The sequence below is a fragment of the Elephantulus edwardii genome, unplaced genomic scaffold (genome assembly GCF_000299155.1).
Source record: "Elephantulus edwardii isolate Elephantulus edwardi_28Jun2011 unplaced genomic scaffold, EleEdw1.0 scaffold00075, whole genome shotgun sequence".
NCBI classification, from domain to species: Eukaryota; Metazoa; Chordata; class Mammalia; order Macroscelidea; family Macroscelididae; genus Elephantulus; species Elephantulus edwardii.
The window spans coordinates 4,915,812-4,926,472 of NW_006399825.1; positions in this window are offsets into that span (position 1 = coordinate 4,915,812).

Consider the following 10,661-nt stretch of genomic DNA (forward strand, 5'->3'; position numbering starts at 1 on the left):
GTTTGTTTTCTTGGCAGTCCATGGTACATTCAGTTCTCTTCTCCAGTACCACAGCTCAAAGGCGTTAATTCTCCTTTTGTCCTCCCTAGTCATTGTCCAGCTCTCTGATGCATAACAAGTGATTGCAAAGACCATGCGTTAGCTCACTCAGCATAATGCTCTCAAGTTTCTCCTAAGTCATGTAGTACTTTGAAAAATCATTGCTCTTGAGTGCTGCATAGTATTTCATTGTGTGAATGTACCACAATTTCTCAATCCATTCAGTTGTATTTGGTTGGACATTTGGGCTGTTTCCAGATTCTTGCAATGATGAATAATGATGCTATGAACATTGGTGTACAAATATTCATTTGTATTTCAATTCTAATATCTTTGAGTTATATTCCTAGTAGTGGGATATTTGGGTCATATGAAGTTTCCAGTCCAGTTTTTGAGGAAACACCATACTACCTTGTAGAATAGTTTAGAAACGCACCAACAGTTTATGAGAGTTCCCATTACTCCAGCTTTCCTCCAACATTTATTGCTTGCTGTCTTGCTAAACTTTGCCACTGCCACTACGGTGAGATGGTATCTCATTGTGGTTTTGATTTGCATCTCTCTTATTGCCAGTGATTTTGAGCATTTCTTCATGTGTTTGTTGGCCATCTAAATGTCTTACTCTGTGAAAAATCTTCCCATGTCTTTAGCCCACTTTGTAATTGTGTTATCAGTCTTTTCCTTCTGGAGGCCCAGGAGTATTCTGTAAACTTTTGTTAGGAGACCTTTGTTTGAGGTGGTTTTGCCAACTATAATTAGAAACTTTTAAATGCTTACAGACCCTAGTGAGAAATCCATTGCCATTGATTCCAACTTATAAGACCTTCCATCCAGCTTCCCAGAATATAAATCACTATGGGAAGAGACTGCCTCATGATTCTCCTGAGGAACAGTGAAGGGATTCAAAGCTCCCATCTTTCTGTTTGCAGTGCAACACATAAAACCTAAGAACTATGTGTTATCTTGCCTTTCTGCCATATTTATTAAACAGATTTATTGTGACAGTTTGACAATCATTAGAATTTTTCTGAATTCAATTCCTAGGACTAGAATGTATTTCTTGATAAGAATATCTATTTCTTTATGAAACATATGTTCAACACACTTTTACATGTAAATAATGAGCTCTGGTGGTACTGTGGGTAAAAATTCAGCTGCTAACTGACAGATCCATGATTTAAATCCACCAGCAGCTTCATGTGAGAAAAGACCTAGCAATTTGCTTCCAGAAAGACTGCAGATTAGGATCTTGGGTCAGTAGGACTCTACTGAGTCCATGGGAGTCAGAATCAACTTGACTACACACAACAGCCCTCCACAAGGCAGACTGACACAGTGACTGTCACAATGGGCTTGTGCATATCAGAGATCTGCACAGGACGATACAGGGTAGGTTCAGATGTGTTGTTCACAGAGAAGGTTGCTATGAGTTGTAGTCAACTCAATGGCACCTAAGAACAAAACACACACAATAAAAATCTGTATGAAATACAGAAATCAAATGTTCACTCTGTGTCTTATATTTTGCAAGCTACATCGAGAAGCTAAGTGATCTTATGAAACACTTAACATTTTCCACCAAATTTAGCACATTAATAGGTGAAAAATTCTCATCTGCCTCACAAATGTGAAGGGAAATTTTGTGTATGAAATACCTCTATGCAGAGTTATAGTAACTGAGTGGGTATGGTATTTATTCTATCTAGCTTACTTGAGATCAAAGGAGGATAGAAAGCTAGGCACGGTAAATTCTGTTTGTATGCTGCATTAATTTAACTCTTTACAATTGTTAAAAAGAGTCACCAATTACACTTATTAATAAGGATGCATGCTAAGAATATAAAGAATGTTAGCCCTTGTGGTACAGTGCCTTACAAATCTTGCTGTTAAGTTAAAGGCCAGTGGTTTGAATCCACCATTCATCCCAAAAGAGAAAAATGTATGTATAAGAGCTTTTAAGTAAACCAGTATATAATAAAAACAATATTTTTAAAAAACCCAACACACAAAAAAGGTTTACATTCTGGAAAACATGATGGTTGCAATGAATCAGATCAATTTGAAAACAAAGGTTTTGTCTCAGGTTTTTGGCATCTTTTTTAGTGAGCCTTGTCATAGATCTCCCAAGATGCAGAAAGACCCCAGAAACAAGGGGGAGGGGAAAAAACCTCGGCTTCATGTGGAATGCATCTGTGACATGTGATCTCCTGTATTTTTAATTAGTATCCAAACTCCTTCAGAATGAATTGATGATATCCCGTCTCTCCCATGGGATTACCTTTGGGGAAACTTTCTGGTCAAGCTGCCCCGAGTCCACTGTCCTGCTTGGTGGAGCCCACACGTTTTTCTTTAACCCCATGTGCCAAGTCTTGTTTGTATCATTGTGGCCAGAATGGCAGAGCTAGTTTCACTCAGCATACAAAAGAGTTAAAGCAAAAAGAAATCAGATTCTGACTCCTGGCAGCCCTATTTGTGTCAGAGCAGAACTATGCTCGGCAGATTTTTTTCAATGACTGGGGTTTTTTTTGTTTGTTTGTTTTGTTTTACAGAAGCAAATTACTACGTCTTTCCTCCAAAGAGCCTCTTGGTATGCTTGGAGCAGAAACCTTGGAGCAGCCGTGAGCCCGCTCCACCCAAACACATGCTGTCAAGTCAGTTTTGACTCAAAGCAACCCTTCTGGACAAAGTAGAACTGCCCCATAATGTGTCTGTGCCACAAATCTTTGCAAGAGCAGACTTCCTTCTCCTCCCACAGAGCAGCTGTTGAGTTCAAACTCGCGTCCTTTTGTTTAGAAGCTGAATTCTTTAACCAGTATACCACCGGGTCTCCTTTCGCACCATGCAGGGACTTTTAAAAACACTAAGTGTGGAAGTTTTCATATAGAAAGCAAAACACCTTGATTTCTTGCATGTTTTGTTTTATTTTTTCTTTTCCCAGAAAGAAAGACTGATAGAGATGATAATTCAAAAGCTTCATGGCTTATTCAATATACGTGTGGGCTGAAATGAGGTCAGATAATTTCTCTCAATTATATGGATGAATCAGGCAAAGTTGTTGGTACTTAACCTCCAAAACAGCTTAATCGGATGCCTCGGAATGGCAAGCTTTAGATTGTATTTTCAAAACGGTCATCAATAAACTTACCTGTCATGCTTGAGTTATAAATGCATGTTAAAATAAGGCTCAATTAGCAAAGAGCCAGAAAATCAATTAGAATATGTTTTCCTTCTCAATTTTCTTCAGTTTTCTCATTTGTAAAATGGGGATAATTACAGCGACTACCTTCCTTGTTTGTCTCACACGCTATGGGTATGTGGCCAGGAGGCGCCCAGTCCTTGGAAAAAGACATCATGCTGGGGAAGTAGAGAGTCATGGAAATGGAAGAGGGCCTTCAACATAATGAACTGCCTTAGCGGCTCCGGCGAGGAGCTTGAGTATGGCAGAGATGGTGTTGGGACAGCACAAGGTCCTGATCTGTTGTTCACAGTATTGTAATGAGCTGTGGTCAGTTGGATGGCACCTAACAACAATAAGAACCTTCGCAGGGTATTGTGAGGATGAAATTAATTGATACAAATAAAATACTTGGAACACCTGGCATGAGCTAAGCATTTAATACATGTTCCCTATGAGTTTTAGTAATTGCAAATATAAACACTACTATATACTCTGGTGGCCTAGTGGTAAGGAATTGCATTGTGAACCAAAAGGGTCATGGTTCAAATTCACCAGTTACTGTGAGGGAGAAAGATGAGTGGTCTCCTATCAAGAGATTTTTCAGCCACGGACAACATGCTGGAGGGTCGGAATGAGTTAGCTCTGACTTGATGGCACTTCACAACAATATTGTGCATTAGCAAAGGATCAGATTTCTGAAGGTGTGAACTCTGACTCTGCCACTCTGTGACTGGGAAGGTATAGTTTTATTTAGAATCTAGAAAACACACTAAAACTTTGCTATTCAAAGTGTGTGGTTAATGGACAGCAGCTCTGGCAACAGCTGGGAACTCATTAGAAACACAGCCTCTCGGGCTCCACCCAGACCTGGAAAATCAGAATCTGCATTTTAACAAGATGCCAGTTGACACCTATGCATGCTGATGCTCCAGGCTCACTGGGTCTTGTTGCGAGTTTCGTTTTCTTCAACAAGTCTTTGTCTTCAGGCTATCACACGTACAAAACAAAATGTTTCTATCTCCAATTTTGTTTTCTACTTCCTATAAAATTAAGCAGACACAACTTCCTTTCCTCTGTTTTTAGCACAATAAAATTTAAAAAAGATCTATGGAAAAACATATGACACAGTTTTAAAAAGTTGGTGACTGGGAGTATGTATGACTGTTATTTTATTCACAATCATAGGGTTTTTTTAAAAAGAGGAAAGTGAGCAGATTAAAATGCACACATACACAAACATACACAAAACAACAAATAACTTCATTTCAAGCACACTGAAGAAGAAGGAGAAACAGAATAAAATGTGAGCACCCCAACTTGCATCTTCACATCGCAATGCTGTTGCTGGATGACCACAGTGCAGCAATCTGTTCTCTCCACTTGCCTGTCACCATATTTTGCCAGGGTTGGTTTGTGTTCTAAAAGAGATGCATTTCTACAGCTCAGAGATCTGCTTTTTCTTCTCCTTTGAGGTGACCTCTTTCTAGGAAAGGAATTCTGGGGGTGTGACTGAGTTACAAACCACTAACTGCCCCAGGATGAAAGATGGCCAGTCTGTGCCTCTTATGATTTACAGACTCAGAATATTGATAGAGGGTCAGCTATGAGTCAATGGCAGTGATTTTCTTTCCATGAGAGTCAGGAGAGACATATTTAGCTGATTCTCTGCCTTTGAGCCATCCATTTTTTGTCAGACTACAATCCCCCCTTAGCCCAGAAGAAGCCTCCCTTTGGGAGAGGAAGGGCAGGAAGTGACTCCTGGCTCATCAGTGTTCTGATAAGTCTTTTCAAGGCTGGGTACCAACTTCTATGCCATTCCTGAGCCTGTCAATGTAAGGGAGTTGTTGGGACCCATATTAACTGTGGTGAAGATGTTCTTCCCTCTTGCCTCATTGCTGCAGGTGGAGGTAGAAAAGGCAGTGCCAGTGAGAAAGGAATAATTTGAGTACAGCCTTTTCCTCAAATGAAGAAAGAAGATAGATGCTCTTTAAAATATAAGATCCCAAAGGTTCGCTCAACCCACTCCCAGTAAGGTGTGTAAAGCCCATTTGCAGACTCTGGGAAACTGTTAGTAGTAGAGACTCATAATGGATGAAAAAATTGAGAGTGACTAGAGTAAAGCACTAAAGTGTTTCTGACCCAAGCTCCAGCAAGAGAGGCTGCTGACACAGTGACGATTATAATGGGCTCATATTAGAGATGGTGAAGATGGCCCAGGAGAGGGCAAGATTCAGGTCTGTTATCATAGAGTTACTATGAGTTGAGTCAACTCAATGGAACCTCAACAACAAGAATGAAAGAAAGGGAGTTGGAACATAATAAGTAATGCCCTAGAGATAAATGCCCTTGACACCCTTCTTTTTTTTTTAAATTTCCCCCCCCCCTTGACACGCTTCTTAAAGTCCCCTCTGTTCTTTCCAGCAGTGAAGGAAGCAGAGAAGGCTGAGACTCAACATCAGTTACGGAGGACCTGAAATTTTCAAGACATAAGAGGAGGAGAAGAATTTGGAAGGAGAGAAGATCTTGAAGGCTTTAGGCACCAAAAAGCAGAAAGAAGGAAAAGCGTGGGGAGTCGGTGAGCATCTACGATACTCCGCTGGGTCATGGATGGGTAGTACATTGGATTAGAGATTGCCCCCTCCATTTCTAAAATCCTTCCTATCCTTTTTGTTTTATTGCAGTTTGCTAACCATAAACTGAATGAGTGATCAATTTTGTGAACATTTTGTGCAGTTTATTGTACAATTAGAAGAAGAAAGGAGAAGATATTCTCCCTTGGTTAGCATTTGTGATACTGGTAAAGGCCAAAAGCAACAATACTATTTCCAAAAAGGAGCTGGGAAGGTAGGCTCTTCTGGTACTATGAGGAGCCCCGAGCACCAGAACCAAAACCTGTCCATTATATCTAATTCTTACCATACACCAAGGGAAACCACACTAAGAAATGAAATCCTTTCAAAAGGGTCTCTACTCAGTGATTCCTAGTTGCCTTCCTTACTGCTTTGTCCTCAGGTTAAGAATGTTCCATAGAAAATCCTGTTTGGAAGAGTTTCTGCAAAAATTACAAAGCCCTCACAATGACCTTGACTGTAAAGGAGACACAGAACCAGGCAGTGTTTCCTACTGTTATACATGAAGACGTTATGAGTTGGAGCTGACTCAACAGCAGTTAACAACAGCAATAACTTCTTCCATGAAATTCCCTCAGACCCATATGGATTGTTTTCTCTTTGGAATCTTTCCCCTTCCACAAACAGTGCATTTTCCAACACACTAGAATCTTTCAGAAACCCAAATAAAGTATTCTATATCAACCATCAGTTCTAGGTCATACAGGGTAATGCATAGAGTCTAGAGGCATTCAAGGGTAGACCCTTTTCAACCTATATGGTGAAAAGACCATTTGAGAGGCTGAACTTTATGAAGAGGAATGAGACATTGTGAATAGAGAAAAGCTCATCAACAACCTGTGTTATGACCATCTTGCTCACCAAAACTGAGGAGGGCTTGAAGTATTTGTTGCCAAAGGTCAAGGACTTCAGCCCAACGTTGCATCTCAACATCAAGAAAACCAAGATCCTCAGAACTTGGCCAATAGGCAGCATCATGATAGATGGAGAAAAGATTGAGGCTATTAATAATTTCACCTTGATTGGAGCCACAATTAACAGCCATGACACCAGCAGGCAGGAAATAAAAATATAAGCTGCATAGGGAAAAGTCAAGGACCTCTCCAGAGTGCTAAAGAGCAACAATGTCTAGAGACTATGGTGCACTTGATACAGGCCATGGTTTTCATGATTGCTTATTATGAATTTGAGAGCGAGACAATAAATATGGATGGCAGAAGAATTATTTATGCCTTTGAGTTGTAGTGCTGGAGAACAGCATTGAACATATACCATAGACTGCCAAAAGAACAAACAAGTCTGTCTTGAAGAGGGTTAAACCAGATTTCTCCTTGGAGGCAAGGATTTGAATCTCCATCTCACATACTTTGAGTAAGTTACAAGGAGGAAACAGTCTCTGGAGAAGGACATCATCATGTTTGGAAGCATAGAGGGTCAGCACAGATGAGGAAGATCTTTGAGGAGATGAATTGACACAGTGACTGTGTCAATAGGGTCTGGGGTGTTGTAGATGGTGAGGTTGGCTCAGGATGGGGAACGGTTCAGAGCCATTGTTCATAGGATCACTCTGAGTTGTAACCAACTTGAGAGCACAGTGTTCACCTGTGGGTAGAAATGTTCCTCTTTACTCTTCTAAGACAAGTCACAAAAGGTGAGTCCTGGACACAGACAAATGCACACATGCACACTCCCTCCACACGCACCTCTTCCCCAAGAGCAAAATGGCTGTCAGAGAAAGTGCAACCTTAATTAATGACTTTCAAAATAAAATTTGTGAACATGAGAACATTTCTCACCAAAAAGACGAAAAAAGGACTTCAGTATAGAAACACTGGTCTAAATGCACAAGAGTGAAAAGACCCTTTCGCTAATTTCTTAGTGATTTTTTTTTGTTCTTTTTTTTTCTTAGTGGTATTTAAACCTGCCTGTTTCACAATAGTATTGCTTTGTATTAAGATGTTCAGCCCTTCCTTCAAGCACTGCTTCAACCCATAATCACAATAGCCAGCCATCTCCTAATAGCTACTCCCTTGCCTTTGCCATTACTATCTAGAAGAACTCCATTGAGCTCTAACGCCTTGTGGTAAAGGAGTTGCCCTGCTATTCCGAAGGCAAATAATTCTAACCCATTAGCTGCCCCTCAGAAAAAAAGATGAGCGATCTCCTCCCTTGCGATTTACGGCTTCTAACAATCCACTGGAAGCTCATCTGGGTGAGTGCCAACTTGATAGCAATAAACTGAGTCTAAAAGGACGTTTCATTTCCAGATCCGGAGCCAAGCTCACTGTTGGTCCTGCCCGCATCACTTTCTCTCACTTTGTCTCTCCTTCCCCTCCCTACACCCCAGCAATGAAGAAGGAGAGTCTTTCTTCTTTTTCCCTGAGGATAAACCAAAATCAGCCTGGCATTCAGGAACTCTGGGGCATCCTAATGCAGGAACAATTGGGAGAAATTGAAGGGTCCATTCTAGAGAGATGCAATAAAGTGGATATTGCTATAAAACAAGTCATGTGGATTTTTTGGCTTCCAGGTGCACATAAAAATTATATTTACACTATACTGTAGTCTATTGTGTGTGCAATCGCATTATGAAAAGTTTTTTTGAAAGAATCACCAAAATGTGAAAAAATGGCACTGATAGATTTCCTTCAATGTAGGGTTGCCACTAACCTTCAGTTTATAAAGAAAACATAATATCAGTGAAGTGCAATAGACCGAAGGGCAATAAATCAAGGTATGCCTGTCAAATAGGGCTCCGGCTCTTCTCCTTGAAGATCTTTAACATCATGGTATATCCAACTGGCCCCTTTAGGTCAAAGACTGAAGTTGGGTAAAACACTGATGAATCCATGGTAATTATAATGGAATGATGCCTTTTCTTCCTATCCTATCTACTTTGAAATGTGTATAGACCCCTTTTCACATTCTTACAGAAGACAGTCTACAGAGGGCAATGTCATGTAGGGAAAGAACTGAAGGACTGGTAGCCTGGAGGTCTAGCCATGCACCAAATTCTCAACCATGAGCTCACTCTACTGAGAAATGAGCTGCAGTCCCTGACAAAGCTGAAAAGTATCATGCTCTTAAAAATACTGTATATGGTTTATTTTACATCTTGCCATGCTTATTTATTTTTTAAGAATTTATATTCCACCTGGCTTCAGAAAGGAATTAAGGGACTTTACAAGGATACATAAAAAAAAAAAAAGCCAGCAAGATGGTATAAATTAGAAATCGCTGGAGATCAAAAGGAGAAAGCAAAGAGAGAGACATAAAATGGAGCTGGGCTGCAACTACTGCATCCAAGCATCCCTTGAAGTTCTCCCCTCTTGCCCTGGGAAAATGCTGTGGATTGTTTCTTTATGCAGATAAGGCATATGAAAGAGGAAGGACATAACTTTCCCTATAAGCAAGGCAACCAGTAATAGCGTCTGTTGAAAGCATGGAAAAATGTTTTTGCTTCCAAAGACTCCTGACCTGCCAAAAATGTAATCAGGGATTTTATATAAGTAAAAAGCAACTTAATTATTTTTTTTCTTCTGCTTTTCAATGAGTGAAGGATAATATAATTGTGCTATATGTTTCTTGTAAAATTATGTAATAGTGCTATACATTTCTTTTAACACTTTGAACACATTATAAATATCAAAGCATGAAAATGTCCAATAAATTAGATCAAATAGAAGTTGAAGTAACACAGTTTCACAGTTTGCAAGGCGATAGAACACAGAAGACTGATCTATAAGTAACTGGGATGCATTGTCACAAAGAGTAAGGCACCAAGCTATTCTAAAGAATTAGGAGACTAAAGGGGTTTAATCCTGTTGAATTTAAAAGTAGTGATAGAATTAGTCTAAATTACAAACACTAGCTAACAAGAGATACTGTTTAATTTTATAGCCATATTTGAAAGGAATTATGACATTTGAATCCAGTTCTAATGCTTCATTTGTCCCCTGGGTAGGGTAATGTTGGGTTAGAGAGGTTATTCTTCTAAGGACCAAAGAACTAAAATCACAAACATCACAACATGTTGGTAGATGCTGTCTAATTGGCTGACTCATAGCAACTACATGTACAACAGAACAAAACATCCTCCCAGTCTCTGCTGTGCTTAACTCTTCGCAGCCACCGTGCCAAAGCACCACGTTTCTTCTTTTCATTGACTCTCTACTTTACCAGGCTTGTCTTTCTTCAGAAACTGGCTCCTTTTGTTAACACACCCAAACTAGATGAGGTAATGTTTCACCATCTTTGCTGCTAAACAGCATCCTGCTTGCATTTCTTTCAAGACAGACATGTTTGCTCTTTATTTTTTTTTGTTTGCTCTTTAGACAATTCAATTTTCTTTGCCAACACAATTTAAAGACACCAGCTCTTCAGGTTTTTTTGCTTATTGCCCAACTTTAACAGAGGTTATTAAACATAATATGGCTTGGGCCAAGTGCACCGTAGTCCTCAAAGTGACATCATTACTTTTAGGCACTATAAAGATGTCCTTTGCAGCAAATTTGACCAACATGATTTTTTTAAATTTCTTGATTGCTGCTTCTATGAGCATAATCACAACATAGGAGCTAAGTAAAATCCATTTTGATTCACCCACTCTCATCTTTCGCCAGCTCCACATCATATTTCCTCATCTTTTGCTACGTCTCACATGGTACATTTGCACACGTGTGTATTTGCTGTACAGAGGTAACTCATGGTTGCTGTGATGCTAAACACTGTGACACTGATATGTCAAATGCGATAATGGTTACCCATGGTGGACAGTGTCTGGTGGAGCTCCCTGATTAAAACAAGCTTGGAAG